General features: G+C 47.5%; 1 long non-coding RNA gene across 1 annotated transcript in view; it reads left to right on the top strand.

Annotated features, from left to right (window-relative positions):
• The first annotated feature begins 17,492 nt into the window (after window positions 1-17,492).
• LOC144152997 (uncharacterized) overlaps window positions 17,493-18,401 on the top strand; it is a 167,529-nt gene continuing 166,620 nt past the window's right edge. The window contains exon 1 of the long non-coding RNA XR_013319265.1: window positions 17,493-17,617. This is a non-coding gene — a long non-coding RNA (uncharacterized LOC144152997). The remainder of the gene's footprint in view (window positions 17,618-18,401) is intronic.

Consider the following 18,401-nt stretch of genomic DNA (forward strand, 5'->3'; position numbering starts at 1 on the left):
CTGCACTGGGTTGTATGCAGGTGAGCTCACTGCCGAGCTCAAAATATCCCCAGTGCATTTCTTTTCCTTTTCCTCTCCCGCAAACCGCAACCACCGCCACGGCTACGATCCAACCCCGAGTATCGCGGTGAAACAGCCGGGCCTGAACGGCAGCGAAGAGCGGAAGTTCCCGGGTACCGCGCTCGGGATGTGGAGTATACGCAGAATCGCCGGCGAAAGGACCCCGGACTTCGAGTAATGGAGGACATACAACGTCAAGCCCGCAAATCTATGGGTGGAGCGTATGACCGATTCCAGCGCAAATTCCTCAACTCCTCTGCTTCTCCAGCCTTGCACCACTATGAAATCTGCGTCAATTTTTGTTTTTGTTTTTCGTGCACGTTTTCTTGCGCCCTGAGATATCCAGAAGTGTCAGATGCAAGGCAAAGCATTTCTTCATCTGAGGTGTGTAAAGGCTGAGTGGAGGACAATTTAGGGATATTGCTATAAGAATTCAGGATTGAATGGAGCAACATTTTGTAACACGACGGAAAGTATAGTCCTCTCCTCTGAAGTGGCTCTTCTATAAATTAAGCGTGTTCCAACAAGAGCTTAACGCAAGTAATTTTTGTAACAAAACTGATTTTAAAAATCAAAAATATTTCACGGGGCACGGCTGCAGAACTGCTGCATGCACACCACAGTGCGTAAGCCAGCGTAGCCAGGAAGCACAGGAGCCGTGATAGAGAGGGCCAAAGTTGTTGAGAAAATGACTTAATTCGCAAAGGCAAAAGGCATGATTGCTGTATAGGCTGATGGTGCAGGTTGAGCGCAGGCCGGCGGGAGGAGTGCATGCTTGCAGAGGCCCCTCGGTCGACGCAGCGGCTTTGGCGCAGGACACTCGCCAACTTGGACGTTCGTTGCGAGTGAACCCGAAGGGACCGAAGCTCGTGTCTGGTGGGTAATGGTCCCACGCAATGCACAGATGTCTAAATGCAGCGTCTGGAGAAATAATGAAAAAAAAAAAAAAGAATTTGCAAGAATGTGATGTTGCGGTACAGATGCACTGCTATTATTGTCATCGTACTTTTTTTAATTATCATTGTAATTATCATCCCCACCATCAACATCTGTCTCTTTGTGTCCCGGGCATCTTCCAAGTACGGTTGCATCCATACAGCTTATCATCATCATCATCATCATCAGCCTGCTCGGGCTTACTGCAGGACAAAGGCTTCTTCCATTGACCTCCAACTGTTCCGGCCCTGCGATGCTCGAACCCCAGTTCACCCTGAATTTCCTTATTTCGTCCTTCCAACGGACTAATGGCCTTCCTCTTCTTCCAGACCCATCTCTTGGTATCCACTCTGTTACCCTAATTGTCCACCGGTTGTCGGTTCGTCTCACTACATGGCCAGCCCAAATCCCCTTTCTTTTTCTTAATTTCAACTATGCTATATTCTACTACAGCTTGTTCTCGGATCCAGGTAGCTCGTATCCTGTCCGTGAGTGTTATTCCTAGCATTATTCGTTCCATGGCCCGTTGAGCCGATTTAAGTTTGCTTTCTAGTTCTTCAGTAAGGTACCAACTTTCAGCTCCATACTTTATAACCGGCTGTCTACACTGTTTGTAGTTTTTTTCTTCTTTTGAGTGACAGAGGTAGCTTACTTTTCATTATTTGGGAGTGCTTGCCGAGTGCTCCCCAACCCATACCTATTCTGCGCCGGATTTCTTTTTCGTGGTTGGGGTCAACACTAACCATCTGTCCGAGGTAGCTATACTCTGTACTCACTCTAGCGTTTCGTTTCCTAAGCTGAAAACGACGTTTTTAGCGTGTTTATTCTTCATTACTTTAGATGTATTCACGTTTCTTTTTAGCCCCACGGCTGTGCTTTCTGATTGTAGTTCCTCAAGCATTGTTTACAGGTGTTCTGCAGTCTCTCTCAACAATACTATGTCGTCTGCAAACCTCAAATGGCTCAAGTATTCCCCGTTTATCCTTAATCCTATGTTTTCCAAATCAATTATGTTTTGAAGGCTAGCTTTCTAAACATCCCTTTAGACATGTTTTGAATAGTTTTGGCGAGATGGTATCTCCCTCCGTCATTGGTATCCGAAGGAGATCTTTCAGCCGAATTAGGCAGCATTCCAGACCTAGTTAATGATTGATCTAACTGCCACAACAGCTATTACTGCTGTACCGCGGTAAAACGAAATACAATGTGAGGGTCTCCGTGACTACACCCCTCCTTTTTATTCATGCTTGGGACCGGTCAATGCAGGGTAGTCGTTATTGTCACTGGGCGGAAGGATCCAAAGTCAAACAACACTAGTGTTACGACGGCCCTCTATACTTCGAATTCAACTTTAGTGGTTCCACTAAGGTGTCACCGCGTGTAGCAGTGAACATCGCCTTTCAGATGTGCTCCTACCCCGGCGGTGGCGGTCGCATGCACAGCCTGCGTCAATTCACCTGCCTTTGAGGCGCACGGGAAGCGGGGGAGGGTTTTCCACGGGGGTGGATGAAGATCCTGGCTACGAACCGCTTGACTCATGGCTTGAAGACCGCGGTCCTGGACCACTGGTTCTGCTGGTACCGAACGGAGTTTCCAGGCGTCACGACCAGACGGAGAGCACAGACCTCTCCTTGCATCGACCCTTTCCTGGAGGGGGTATTCGGAGCCTGTGCGGGGCATTGCAGAGCATGCGTAATGTAAGAAAAAAATTAGTAGTGATGAATGATAAAGCGAATAAGCCCTTCCATATTTAAATCAATATGGCCGTTAGGGAATGCTGCATGATCTAGAAAGAGAGGTTGAGAATGAAATAGTGGTGCCTTTTTGGTTTGCGGACGGTGCGGTTTGATGCAAAGATGAAATTCTTGGAAGGCTTCCAGTTCCCGCCAAGTATTGGGAGAGAAAACAGAAAAGCGTAAACTTCAATGGATAAGAATTTGCATGAAATAAGTTAGCATTGTGGGTAACGTGTAACACATTTCAACCTTTTATTTCGGGAACAAGACATTTAAAGACAGTACGCTCAGGAAGGTTCTTTCCCCGTCCATCAGTATTAATATAGACAACGGAAAGAAAAAAGAATGCTAATAACTCCACACATGCTTTGTCAGGCGATTTGTTCAAATTTCACAAGGTTCTTGAGTTATCAGCGCTGTATCTTCTGACATGGCCCTACCTAGGAAAGAAATTCACGTGCGCAATCTATGAGCAGCGGAATGACTCCGAAATGAGACTGCTGGGATGCCGCGCCGCTGTGTTGTGGGCAATGAAAGAGTGGCCGCATTGCAAGATTCGCACGTGGGGGTCACTGAGCGCTCAAGGTCACGCCAGTGACCGTGCACTTAAAGTGGCCCAAGGAGGCCTCAACATTCACGGCCTGTCGCCGGCAGGGGCCTTCTTCACCTCCGAGAGGAGGGACGGGCGCGCCTTTGTCTGCGCCCATGGAGCAGCCTCTCAACCTCTCTGTGTGCCGCGTATGTGTGACGCCGACCGCATAATCGCCGTGCCATGTGCGCACTTCCCGGGCCACGAGTACACGCTACCCGGCGCTATTGTGTGTAGTGCTTAATTCGGCTTCCCTGGAGAATAATTGCGCTGCGCGCACACAATAGCTCACTTCGGCGCCTACGTCACTGTGAAGGGCCCCTTCCCGATGCCTGTGTGGATGCTGCGGTGGCGGTAAATAAGCCCTCCGTAGACGAGTGTCTATTTAAGCCTATCGTTATCATCAACATCAGCATCATCATCAGCAGCAACAGCCTAATAGGCTTACTGCATGATTAAAGCCTCTCCCATTGATCTCCACCCGCTCCTGTCCTGCGCATAGGCCCCCTGAGTGTTTAAAATGAACGTTCTGGATTCACCTTTAGCAACTAAACATCGATGTCCTCACTGGAACGCCTTCACCTTGCAACAACCGCTGTTTCGACGTCAATCACTGCTGACGCCAGCGTCACGGTAGCCTCGTGTTGGAAACGAACTACCGGTCAAACGGAGCCATTGTTCGGTCATATCAGCCACAGGGTATGCAGTGTCAGGAAAAAGACACAGCTTGCCTCGTTAAAATAGACAATAAATTGCAGGCTGTGCCCGGAAACTGCCCGGAAGGGCGCAGGGGTGTCCGCGGAGCTTCTTTCCAAGCGCGCACCTCTGAGAAAGCCGGACGCCGGGCAGAGTTACGCTTGTACCCATTTTTACCGGTGGGTGTCCGGCGGTGGGTTTCGAACCTGCCACATCCCGCAGCCGAGACGGGCGTCCTAACCACTGGGCCACGGCTGCGCGCCAGACTTCCTTAAAGATCGTTCTCTCTCTCTAGACAACAAATTATCATTAGCTGACAGTGCGTCGCAGCCTTTTGTGTGCTTACCAGCTTAATTTTTTTTTTTGAACTCGCTCACTAGCAAGACCCATGCGTGAAGGCGTTAAAATATGCTCCTCTGTTGCACCCCTCCTTTTTGTTCGACGTGTGCCACCTTTCAGCACGTGAAAATCGTTGGTGGTGCCTCGTCTTATTTGCGCTCAAACGTTCCTCTCTGTTCACAGGGGCTCCGTGCTGTGTTAACGAAAGCAGCAGGCTGTATGTGAGTGAGTTGCCCTGATAGAGCCAACAATAACAATTCGCGGACATTGTTCGTCTTCCTTTGTTCTTACGTCGCTCCGCAGTAAAGATAATACCCGAAGTATACGTGAGGTCACCACTGCGCAATTTTAGAGCGCTGGGCTTCGTGGCTCCCTGCGCGCCGTGCGTATTACGTTGTTGCTCCTTAATGCGTTGCGAAAGCCCAAAATTCCGCGTGAGACGGCAGTTAGTGCATTAGCTTAATGACACTTGTTCGTCGCAGTTCTGTGTGGAAAATAAGGTCTGCTGAATCGAGAGAATGGTGATTTCAGCACCTTCGCAGTTTCCCCGTAGCATTTAATCAAGCCCTTAAGGCGATGAACGACGTAGTCGAATCTAACTGTTAAGGTTTTCTGAGCCATCGCCGCCCGATTTACGAATCTCATAGGACCACATCCTGCTATAACCCTTGTAGAAAAAATTTAAAAAAAGATATTACTCCACGTATTTTACTGAAATTGATCCGCGATGATAAAAGATGACAGTTTGGTAGAAGGTATATAAGTCTTGTTCATGGACATTTTTTTTTTTTTGCAATAGTGTGCTTTCTTATTTTTTTAAGAAGCGACAGTACGGTCATGAAGAAATACAGTCAAGTTTAAGAAAGAGACAAAAAAAGTCGACATCAGATACTCGGCTCCACAAAACCTGCCGGGGTTCGGCAAGATATACTTCGCAGGGATAACTTCCTATCGCGGTAGAGGCCCCTGAAAAGGTTGCTCTGAAAGATTTATTGGCTCAGTCATCCAAAAAAGTGTTCCGCCTTAGTGAGGAATTAAAAAAGTATATTTATGACGTCACTGCCGGTAGTTTTTTTTTCTTTTTAACAGCGCTCCGATTCACACCGGCGCCGTATCACGTCCGGAAACCCTGGGCGTTCACAGCTGCTCAAGTCCACCAAGCGAAACGCACGTATTCAAAAGGCTACTTAGCGCTGTCATAACGCACTAAGATTACTGAACATTTTCTATTCCTATGTGTTTAGGCATGAAGTTCTTTGAGCAAAACGGGCATTTTCCGCCCAGATGTTAAAAATTACAGTAGGCCCAGGAGAGCGGCAGCAATGCAGCCACCTCAAAATCCGTTTTTTTTTCTTGTTCAGGTTAATAGATACTCCTACTGCCATTGCGAAAAGTCGAGCGATGCTTTCCTGGAGCTCTTCCCGTGACCCAGTGTTATTTTTACCGTTACTTGCGAATGTATTTATGTTGTGGAAGGAAGGAAGGAAGGAAGAATGTAGAAGAAAGGCAGGAAAGTTAACCTGGCTAGAGCCTAGTTTGCTTTCCTGCACGTGGGAAAGGTGAAATGGGCAAAAAAGAGAGAGGAAAAAAAAAACAGGAAAAGTTGGACCAGACACGTATGCCCAGCACTGAGGCACTGACAGTGATTGACACTGGAAGCTCTCAGTCTATAGCCTAGTGTTCAAGTTCGTCGCCCGTAGAAAACGTAATAGTTCCTTAGTCGCCTTCTGAGCGGATGACTGAGAAGGCCAGTGGCACAGAATCTTTCCCTCCGAAAATGGCCGCCGAGAGTCCAGGTTCCTCAGCGCTGACGACAGCTTTTTTCTTTCAGCCGAGTAGCGTGGGCACTCGCATAAAACGTGGCGTATCGTCTCTGATGTGCCGCACGTTTCGCACTCCGCCCTTGCTGCCATTCCTATTAAGTACGAGTAAGCATTTGTGAATGCCACCCCCAGCCAGAGACGGCAAAGAAGAGTTGCGTCAGACCGTGGGAGGCCTAGTGGAAGGGGACGTTGCAGGTGCGGGTCAAAGGCACCAATGCGTGCGCATGTGGAATCTTCTGGAGACCATTGGGAGATAGCTGTTTCCCGGGCAAGAATGCGGAGGACCCTAGCTGCGTCCGTCCTAGACAATGGGATGAGTACAGTTGTCGCTGTTTGATGCGCCAGCCGGGCGGCAGCGTCCGCACTTTCGTTGCCGACAATGCCGCAGTGGCTAGGAAGCCACTGTAGGGTGACATCATGACCCGCCTGGGCAGCACGGTCGTATACCATTCTTATTTCTGTCAGGAGCTGTTCGTGAGGTCTCCGGCACAGCGCTGACTGGAGTGACTGAAGTGCAGGCTTCGAATCACAAAAGATAGCCCATCTGCGGCACGAACTTTGCTCGATGGTGTGAAGAGCGCTACGGATGGCCGTAAGTTCTGTAGCCGTGGATGTCGTAAGATTGGCTATCTTGAATTTGCTGCACAGTGACAGTCGTGGTATAACAACAGCTCCGGCAGAACCCGACGATGTTACCGAGCCATCAGTGTATACATGGGTTCGGTCACTGTATGTCTCGTGCATGTACGTCAAAGCGAGCTGTTGCAGGGCCGGATTTGGAAGATCACGTTTTTTTGTCACTCCTGGGATATCTAGGCACACTCGGGGCTGCATCACACACCACAGCGGAACGAGCGGTCTCATCGCCGGCGTGTAGTTCGATGGAACGCTGGTGTTGTGGGCAGCTACTACCCTTGCGAACGACGCCCGGGGACGGGTCGCTGGTATTTCCGCGAGGTGATGATCAGGTAGACGGGCGAGGTGCCTGATATGTGTCCTGAGTATTTCGACGTCCACAAAGGTTGCCAAAGGGTGATTTCGAGCCAGGGCAATGGTCGCTGCTGTGGACGTACATCGTGGTAGGCCAAGACAGGTTCGCAGGGCCTGAGCTTGAATCCTCGAGCTTAATCCTGACCCTGATGATGTTACTAACAATCTACCCGGTGAGTTATTGAACGTTGTCAAAGCAATTACTGCTCATGTAGACTCGCGCCATGACGAACTTTTGAAGGTTCTTGATGAAGTTAAGTTGAGCCAAGAAGCACTCGAGCACGTGGTGTCCGTCATCAAGAGAAGGCTAGTTGCTCTTGCAGCCGGTGTTAACGCCCTTGATCAGAGTAGTAACACAGATTCAGAAGCCGCAGCTGATGCAGTTCGCTCGGAAAATGCAAAACTTCGTTCCCGCCTTGACGATTTTGAAGACAGAGCTCGCCGTGACAATTGAATATTTGATGGTGTGGCTGACAACACAAAAGAATCATGGTCGCAGTCGGAGGAGCTAATACACACGCTTGTGTCATCTCATATAGGAGTTCAGATGGCGCAGGACGGAACGGAAAAGACACATCGGCTTGGGACTTTTGTGCGCGATAAATCAAGACCAAAAAGTTGCATGGAACATCTACGTTTAGGCCTTAAGATGTAAGACGCGATAGCGTTACCTCGTCGTCAAGGGAGAGCTTCAAACGGAGCTGCGGCATTCGCCATTCATGCTGTCCGAGGGCTGAAAGTTAACCTAACGTCATCTAGGAACAACGACCTTATGTGGGAGAAGGAGCTTTACTGCGCAGAAGCGGCAATTGACGAAACCACATATGCTTTCTGTCGTCTGCGCAGCATTATTATTGTCGGCAAGCCTGCCGGCCCGCCTTCTCTTTTCCACATTCGGTTTTAGGCAGGCACGAACGATTACAGCTTCAGGAGCTAGCTCTCTTTTGGGGGCGCAGACGTACTTCCCGGTTGACACGGACATTGTCTTCAGTGGTCGCTTCATGAGCACGGCTGATAACAGACGGTTAGCCTTTACGGAAGGTCGCCGAATGAGTAAAGTAACGGTATCGTGTCTATAGTGGCTCATCGGCGCATGCGCCAATGGTGGGAGAACGAATTCACTGCGCAGACGTGACGCATTATGAACCACGCTCCATTTCTGCCACAGAATCCGCCGTAGAATCGTTGCCCTCCTTCCCACCCTCCGGTTAACCTTTTCGCCTGGCTGTCTCTGTCGTAGTTTCCGGTTGGCAGTGGTGACGTATTTCAGTTGACATTTGATGAGCACGGCTGATAGCGGATGGCTAGCGGGCTCAGCAAAATCGAGAAATGATCCTAGTAACGCTCTCGCGTTAATAATAGTAAAGTTCTCGTAGTTCGAAGTAAAATACACAATTTCTGCGCGGAAAGGAAAACTAAAATCGACGGGAATTACTATCAGTGAGGACTTCAGTAAGGCAACTAGAAACACGAGGAAAAAGCTTCTCGACCTTGGGAAAGCCAGTGGGCAACAGCACTCCGTACGTTATAACAAGTTACTAACCGGTAAGAAATGTTTTGCTCATTGCACTCAAGCTGACAGTGTCTGTGAAATCAACCCGACCACTGGATCTGTATCGCCGATCGATAATCTTGCTTATCAACCCAACTCCAGCACAAGTACGTCATAGCAATCCCACGGTAGAAATCGCAGTTCGGTGGATTGTAAGGTTTCTTTCCTTCTGACTACCATACAAAGCGTAATAAGCAAACGTGATGCACTGTCTTCAGCAAAGCTAAAATGGTTGTGCTCACGGAAAAGTGGTTTTCCAGCAAGATTCTCGATAGTGAAATCTCGCTCGCGGCGCGCGGCGATTATAAGCTTTGCAGGCCTGACCGTAACGCTAGATGTAGAGGAGGTGTTCCGATTGGTGTTTCTGTTGATTTGCACTCGCATCTTGTTCCCGTAAGGTCCTCTTCAGAAGTTGCTTGCGCTTGCGTACGTCCCGGCCAGAAATGTCGTTATTTTGTGTACCTGCTAGCGTCCACCGAACTCGTCCTCTGATTTTTGTGATATGTTGTACAATATTTAAAAAAAATATATACATAGTTGTTCGCTACCCTACTGCCGCTGTTTCGCGATTAGGCGATTTTAATTTTCCCGACATCTCTTGGATCGGTGGTGATAACCATGCTACCTCCTGCACACGTGAAGGAAATTTGTTTTTTAATCTTTGTAATGACTTTCACTTCACCCAAGTAGTGGAGGAGCCTACACGTGTCACTCTTACTTCCGCGAGTTTGGTGGGTCTGGTCCTTACCACAACACCTGATAAAATTTCTTCTCTTCATTATCTCCCTGGGTTAAGCAATCACAGCATTCTTAGCTTTACTTACGCTGTCACCGCCACAAAACAAGCAGCTTCTGCTAAAACCATGAGAGATTAGACATGCGCAGACATGGCCTCAATCAATGCGGAAATGAAAAGTTTCACTGAGTCATATCTGCGTGGCTTTTTTTTTTTTGCGCACTGTAGAAGAAAACTGGAGAGCATTTCAGAATGTTGTTGAATCTATCATTAATAGATTTATTCCCCTGCGCACAATCCGATCATCTTTCCGTTCTCCGTGGTTCACCTTCTCTCTCAACCGGCTGCGCAACAAAAAGAAACTGTTATACCGTAGCGCAGTATTATCTGATAGCAGCGAAAAGTGGTCAGCCTATCGAAATGTAAACCTTGAATATAAGCATGCGCTTCTTACAGCAAAATGTGACTTTTTTTACTAAAACCTTGCCCTTTTTGCTGCATACTAACCCTCGCAAATTCTGGTCAACAGTGAAGGGTTCTAAGAAGGAAATGATCCAGTTGTGTGATCATAGCGGTAGTGCGATACCTCCGAATGAGTGTTGCCTTGCAAAATGCCTTTGTTCTTTCTTTTTGTAATCGCGTTTCTACTTCGTAACCCAAGGTTTAAGGAACCACTTGTTGTTTAATGGGTTAGCATTAGTAAATTAATTCGAAACTTGAAGGTATCCTCCCCCGGTGCTGATGGAATCACTGAGCAGTTCCTGAAGCTAACCGAAACGTACTCGTCGCTAATATTGTCGAAGCTTTCGCAATCTTTGCAGTTTTCTCCTTTGCCGAGTGACTGGAAGTCGGGAAGGGTGATGCCAGTTCCAAAGCAAGTTGATGCCTCCAACCCTTTCAACTATAGGACCTAGAGCACGCTAGAGCACGTAATACAATCCAATTTAATAACTTTCCTCAAAGACAACATTTTTTTTTGATAACCGCCAGTATGGCTTTAGAAAGTATTTTGCATGTGAAGTGCAACGTTTAGTTTTCACTAATGATTTATTTTCCATAACAGACCGGGGTGCATTGCATTTTTCTAGATTTTCAAAAAGCGTTCCAAATTAGTTTCCCGTCAACGTCGATTGTTAAAACTAAGTGATCTTAACAAATACAGCAGCCTACTCAAGTGGATGGTTTTTTTTGTCTAACCGAACACAATAAGTAAGTGCTAACAATTACAACTCGCCGTTGCAACACGTAACATCTGGAGTGAAACAAGGTTCTGTGTTAGGTCCCTTACTCTTCCGAATTTATATTAATGACTTTCCTAACAACATTTATTCTACAATTAGACTTTTTGCTGATGATTGCGTGATTTATCGCGGAATATCTAACCCAGAGGATTCAGTCTCTCTCCAATTCGACATTAATACCGTATCTTCTTGTGGCAATAATTGGCTGATGCAACTTAACGTTCACAAATGTAAAATAATGAGTTTCTTCTGGCGTAGAGCAGTATAACCCGTCTGACCGATTTCCGTTATGAACTGAACAATGTGGATTTATCTTCTGCCTCTTCTTATAAGTACCTTGCCATCCACATTAGCACTAATCTGCAATGGCATGAACATATTATGTTATTGATAATGCTAATATTATGCCTGGCTTCTTACTCCGTAATTTTGTTCTTGCCCCTGTGTCTTTAAAGCTCTTACTATACAAAGCCCTAGTTAGATCAAAATTAGAATATGCATCATCATTTGGGACCCTCATATGCGAGTGTTGTCCTCATCTTAGGAAGCCATTCAGAACCAGGCTGCTCGATTCGTTGTCAGAAACTACTCACAAACCGCTAGCATCACGTCAAGTAATTCTCTTAAACTCAGTGAGCTTGCTGCTAGAAGGAAAATTGCGCGCTTGTGCCTTTTTCATAACACTTACTTTACTAACCCCATTCCAAAAAAGGTTCTCATTGCTGCTCCATCCTACAATGCCGCACGCAACGATCACAGGTACAAGGTAGGGGTTCCTAACTGCCGCGCAAACCCCTACTTTTACTCGTTCATGCCCAAAACCTGCGACGACTGGAACCACCTCCCCGCCCCCATCGCCAGCATTCCGGATCCTACATCATTCAGAATTGGTGTAACTTATGTATGAATTGTTCGGTCTGTAACGTAACCACTCAGGTCTGTAACGCCTTCGAGTTTTGGGCGTATATAAATAAATAAATAAATAAATAAATAAATAAATAAATAAATAAATAAATAAATAAATAAATAAATAAATAAATAAATAAATAAATAAATAAATAAATAAATAAATAAATAAATAAATAAATAAATAAATAAATTAAATAAATAAATAAATAAATAAATAAATAAATAAATAAATAAATAAATAAATAAATAAATAAATAAATAAATAAATAAACGAACGAACAACTACATCACTCTGTCGTTACGGGACAAGCCATTTACGTATCGGTAATTCCAAAATTTCCTACGGGATGTTTTATGTCGTGCGCCTGAAAATTCCCGCTATCTGTCACCTTGGGTCATCGTGTGTGGGGTTAATGTATTCGTGCTAAAGTGGACATTGAATTTGTTCTTTGGATGTGATTAACAGAAAAAAACGTCATCTGAGATGCGGTCAGAAGTAACACTTGACAATTTCTTTACCGGTCCTTGTACATCCGTAAGTATTTAAACAATTAAAGAGAGCTTTTAGCAGCAAACAGTCCCAGTGAAGGGGCGCTAACACATCTCTCCCAGAAAAAAGAACTCGATTTTCTAAAGAAGAAACGTGCATACTAATGTCATGTGCTCAGAAGCATGGTTTGGGGAACCGGCGAGTTTACGGTAGAATGTTTTGTAATTTCATTTGATGTCATGCGTTTGTTCCTTCGCATTATTTTCTGTGTCTGCGTGTTTTCTTTTTTTTTGCGCTCTAGGAAGCATGCTTAAGTTAACTGAAAGCTCAGTTTACGCGTACAAATCAGTACGGTAGTTAGACGAGTGTTACGTACTTTCTGAAACCGACGCGGCAAGGTTCCGTGCATTTGAGGATTCACTCTTGATTGCATCCTCAGATGCCCGAAATAGGTGCTTAGAAGTCAGACGAATTGGCGGCCGCAAAAAAAAAAAAAAAAAAAAAAAAGAAAAAAAAAACTTTCATAATCTTTATCGCGGTCTCCCAGCAAGCATGCCTCGCTATCAAAAAAGATGTATCGCGCCTCAAGCCCTCAACGTGCTAGGACACTTGACAAACTATCCACGATGTACTTCTTCTGGACACCAGGGCACGCTCACCTAGCAGGAAATGCGGCGGCAGCACGCCGCTGCCCATGCACGAACTATCCGGGCGTTCCCAGAAAGCATTACGACCCTCTGAAATCCCTAACCCACCTTCCTGTCTCAGGCCGTTATACAAATTTCCTTATCCACTACCTACAAAAGTGCCTCAACCACCCCTTCTTTCATCCCCCTTTACACACCAGCGAAGCAAGCCTTTGGGGACCGACCACACACCCAGACATACTTCAACAACACAGTTCTGCACTACATATTTTATTTATTTGTTTAGCAATACTGCTAGCCCCAACGTGGGGCCATAGCAGAGTGGGTGAACATGGTACAAGAACAAAAGAAACAGTACGATACTGAAGTCATAACACAGAACACTGCACTTCAAACAACATAGAAAAGGTTTCACATGCAAACAAAAGCAAACATTGCTAGTCAGATATCAACTTTTCGAATTCCTCCATACTGGTTGTTTCAATAATTTTACTCTCAAGTTCATTCCATTCTTTGGCAGTGCGCGGAAAAAAGGATTACTAAAACATTGGTGAATACTTGAAAACATATCGCCAACCGTGTACCCCTACAAATACCCATCCTCCAAAACGCCCAACACCATTTAACCCTCAGTGTGGGATTGCCCCTACAACCCGAACCTAATCACTTCCCCCTGCCTGGAGCAGCGGGAGTGCGAGCTGACCCCCAGGCAGGCAGGTCAACCAGCTGTGCTATCGTGATAAATTGAAATACGAACAACCAACGCCGCCTGTTGGAACAACGAAGCGCGTGGCTTTCAGTACATGCCGCGCATCCTGGCGACAGGCCGCGTATGCACAGAGCGAAGTGACGAGAGGTTGTTTCTTACGTTGATATAAAAACGCCGTAGTTTGGCGTGTGAGCGTTTTGGTTTATCTTCCCAATGTGTTCAGCACCCGCTCACGCAAGCGTTATCTAACTTGGTTGCTGCGATGAGTGAAAACGGCTGAAACGGCGCACGCAGCTATATTCCTTTATTTTTTATTTCGTGCTGAGCGCCCAAACGGACGATGGAAATACGACGGTCTTTGCATATCAAAGTTGGTCACGAACTCTAGTAACTTGTCGCACTGCCCATACGCAGCTCGTCGCCAGAATGCGCGGCATGTACTGAAAGCCACGCGCTCCGTTGTTCGCATTTCAATTTATCACGATAGTACATGGTACGCAGGTAAAAGCGCGTACCACGTCTCGCGGCTTTCCGGTGAGGGAAGACTTCCAACAACATTATCTTACGCTGCAGCAAACGTTTACCAACAACAAGGGAGCAAAGTGTTCTATTAAAGCGATGCTCTGTAAATCGTGCCATAACTATTTTCTTAAGTTTACGATTTTTCGGCTCGTGCGTTTCTGCTCGAGCTGGGACAACGAAAGAAAAAAGAAATCGTCACATAATGTTAGCAATTGGCATCCATCGAGTGGTCTGAACATATCGCGGAAATCTGGAGCGATGACATCACAACGCAACCTTGCGGTTTTTTCCCCGTTTCTGGCATAAGCCTCCACGAGCCGTGCCTGTGCCAAATCGACCTATTTTTGGAACCCAGCCGATCATCGACTGTATCAAGCGAACCATCTCACGGCGGGCTTGATCTGGCTTCTCGTCAGCGGCACTGGCATCGGACTGGATCGGTTGCGTTTTGCGACAGGTGTCCTCTGCCGATAAGGCCAAACGGGACACACGTGAGCGCTCTGTCGTGTATATATATATATATACTCGCGTTCTGCTGCATCGGCCATCAACGCCGCTCCTGAAGCAAGCGGCAGCTGGAGCACGAGTGTACACCCGTGCCGCCACGACTTTTATACGAAAGCATTCGATGGCTCATAGAGTGAAAAAGCCGGCATTGACGTTGGAGCGGCGTCGGAAGCCAACAGCTCCCACGCATGTTCCATAGCACGAGTTTCACAACAATAAAAACTGAAGCAAAAAACTGCACCGTTATGTGAGCCTCTGAAATAGACCACTGCACAGGCCCGGACTGACCCAGAAGCCCGGGCCCGGGCCTGTAATAGGGGTCGGGCTCAAAGCCGGGGGCCCGGGCCGGGCACTGGCTTTAATTTATGGGCCTGGCGTTTAATACGGCATGAAGTGTAAGTAAGAGCATTGAAAGGAATGTTGTGAGTTTATTTCCACGCGCCTGTTGTCGTTAGTTCTATGCATTGCTCTAAAAATGCGTTTGCTAGCTCTGACAGTCACTGTACTCTAATTTCAATGGTATTTCATGTACTGCATCAAAATTTTATATTTTGAGGTGTAACATACTGTAGATACGATTACAAGGAGTGCCGTAGCGGGGAAAGGATAAATGCGGACAACCTGGAGCGCTGCACATATGTCTATAAACACGCGCGTTTTACATTTTGAACCCAACGAAATGCGTCTGCCGTCGCCGGGAATCGACCTCGCGAGCTAGGGAAACACAACCACTGAGAAACCACTGTATACTTCAATGAACGTACATATTCGTGAATTGAAACGCAGCACCAAAAATTTAAGCCTGCCAACTTGTAGCCGAGACAACAGGTTACGTTGCCAAGAATCTGGTCTTAGAGCTGCTGGTGTCTCAGATGTAAGAATTCGAGCTATTATCACGCCGACGTGACCGGAAGTGAAGATGGTGGAAGCTAAAGTACGTGTACTACCTAACCCTAAATTTTTCTTTTTGTATCCGTGATGTGTTGTACAGACTAGAGGCTCTGTTTGATTGCCCGCTACAAAGACACTCAACCAAATATGACAAATGTTTTTCAGCGTCTGAGCCCGGGCCTCGTCACGCACAAGGGGGCCCTATCTAGGATTTAAAATAAATTACCGAGCCTGGGCCAGGCCCGGGCTTGAGACAACAGGCCCGGGGCGTGGCGGGGCCAGGCTAACTCATGACCCCCCAGGCCCGGCCCGGGCCGGGCTAGGTGTTACGTGCCCAGGTCGGGCTCAGGCTTCATAAAGCGGGCTCGGACCGGGCCCGGGCCTTAAAATCAGGCCCGTGCACGGCTCTATCGATATATACAGAGCTATGCTACATAGAGCATAGAAAGCCGAGAATGCAGCTGTGGCTGTGAGGGCGGCATTCGGTGCCATATCAGGAACGCGCCCGCTGAGCTCACCGAGTGGTACAAGAACTACAATAACTACCAGCAAAAGCGCTTAGCGGCGTTCAGTTTGACATAATGTTTGCGTATTCAGAACTCATGCGAAGGTCTTCGGTGTCCTCGGATTTTTTAAAAGGGCAGAGCTGTTTAAGCCTGGCCTTGACCGTTGGCGTTCGCAAAAAAAAAAATACAAAAAAAAAAACGCTCCCGGTGCGAGCGAATCGCCCAGCACAACCTTCGCGCAGTAGCTTTAGCAAAAAATATCGAGCGCACGTGAGCGTACGCCTCGTGAGGAGATCCCCTTCGTCGTCGTCGTCGTGTAGCGACCGGCGCGCCAGGGGTTCGCCGCGCCGAAGACGATGACGGTGAATCTGTCAAGCCATCCCTTCACAGTCCACACGGGGACGGCCGTCCGAACTGCTGACGAGGAAGCGGAGGTCTACTGGGGCGAAGACGCACCGCAAGAGGAGTTGCCGAATACGCGGCTGTGCCGTCGAAAAACGACGGCGAAAGGGAGGACGACGACTGCTACTGAATAAAACACTTCCCACACTTTGATGTTCTTTGCTTTACAGTGCCGTCCAAAACGGCATTGCACTGCTGAGGTCCGGCTGTTCCCTCTCTCCTGGAATGCGCTGTTAACGTGGGGAGAAGCTAGGCTGACCTTCAGCTTTGCTGTTTCTACGGCCTAGTACCACTAGTGCAGGCTGGCGAATTTTTTTTTTTTTTTTCGCGTGGCCCTCAACGAGAATCTTCTGAAATTTCGCGCTTCACGACGTCAGCATCGGCGCAGTATAGGCCAGTACTAAAAACAGTTCTCAGTGTGTTAACTGTACGTCAGCGTTCAAATGACACGATCAAACGCAACTAGAGGCCCTACTACAGTGTCACATGCACGTTTCTTGGCGGCAGGTTTGGTGAGCGGCCTCCAGTATCACAAACCAGATCTTGTGACGTCCTGGAGGCCCGGCCGGGAAGTTGTTAGTGGGTCGCCACTGCGTCCTCTGTTTTCTTTAATATCGTTCTTTGTGGTTTGCGATCAAACGATATTGTTATTGGGTTAAGGGAGCCTTTTAACCAATCAAACTTGTATTTTGTCTGCATGGTTCTTTTAAATAGGAGAGGAAAAAAGAAAGGCTGCCGCGGGATGGGATAATCATAAGCAGACTGCTTAGTTATAATAACCAAAGGTTTCAACATTGAATTCTTGTCGACAATAGCTTTTTACAAGAAGACTTCTTGTAAGTTTTCTTGTCTTGACCCATTTACGTTAAGTGAAAGGGGAACAGTGCGCAGCATAAGAACAAGCTGAATCGCTGTAGAGCACAGTAGTTTGTTCAGCGTTATAATATGCAGGGACCCTTTGACGGTGCGGAAAGCCCTTTAGTCAACACCTCCGTGGCAAGAATGAATCACTGTTTCAGAGTCATCCGTGTGTAGTAGACAACTCTGCTGATATGAGTGGCAAAGTTGAATAATAAAACGAAGACAAATGCCGCAAAACTTCACCACGTGGAGTAAAAAAGACGAGTCGTAGCCAACCACACCGAGTGGATAAGGCGATAGGCGTATAAGCTGTGCGTCGTTCTTTTCAGGGAGGCGTTGTTGGCAGCAGCAGCAGCAGCAGCAGCAGCAGCAGCAGCAGCAAGAGCAGGAGCTTCAAACTGGCGAAGGCTGACGCCGGCGCGTGCGGAGCACGGGCGACATGGTGCGCCGGCCGTAACGTTGCTTGCCTAAAGAGGTAAAGCCTTGATTTTAAATTAGCTGGCGTACGTCATGAGGATTAACCACCGATTTTTATACCGCTTGCCGTCGGTGGCTGCACCACGCTGCTTGGCTTGAAGCCTCCCGTGCATTCTACGTTAGCGACCGCACGTAACTGTACGAGGCGATAAGCCCGACGTTTGAAAAACAAACGTGAATACGTAGGCGGCGGATCCAGACACGCTGTCGTCATGCGGCTGGGGGAGGCCCTCTCGTACAGGAACTGAGCTTCGCTTAAAGGGACCCTGCAACACTTTCGACAAGTGCTTTCATTCTTTCATTCGTGTCTGGAACCACTGCCAAAGCTATAGTTATCGCCAGCACGGAGCGGCACTGCGTGATATGCTCGTTGCACCAGATATGCCTTCCATTTCTGCTTTGCTTTTGTGGCTTTTTTTCAAGTTGCTATCTAAAAGTGTTCATTGCTGCAACTGAAGGAAAACCGGCCAACAACCGGCCTCAGTGACGTAATTAGAGCCGTCGAAGAACGTCAAGACCGGGAAAGAGAGAAAAATCTTTTGAGCGAGTTTTCAAGTCATCTGAACCCGCCGCGGTGGCTCAGTGGATAAAGGCGTTGCGCTGCTGAGCACGAGGTCACGGGTTCGATTCCCTTCCGCGGCGGCCGCTTTTCTGATGGAGGCGAAAAGCAAAAACGCCCGTGTGTGCAAGATTTCGGCGCACGTTAAAGATTCCCTGGTGGTCAAAATTAATCCGGAGCCCTCCACTACAGCGCGCCTCATCTCCTGCGTTGCGTCGGCGCG

Source organism: Haemaphysalis longicornis, unplaced genomic scaffold, assembly GCF_048455015.1.
Source record: "Haemaphysalis longicornis isolate Haplotype H1 unplaced genomic scaffold, Haemaphysalis longicornis Haplotype H1 scaffold_9, whole genome shotgun sequence".
Classification (NCBI taxonomy): domain Eukaryota; kingdom Metazoa; phylum Arthropoda; class Arachnida; order Ixodida; family Ixodidae; genus Haemaphysalis; species Haemaphysalis longicornis.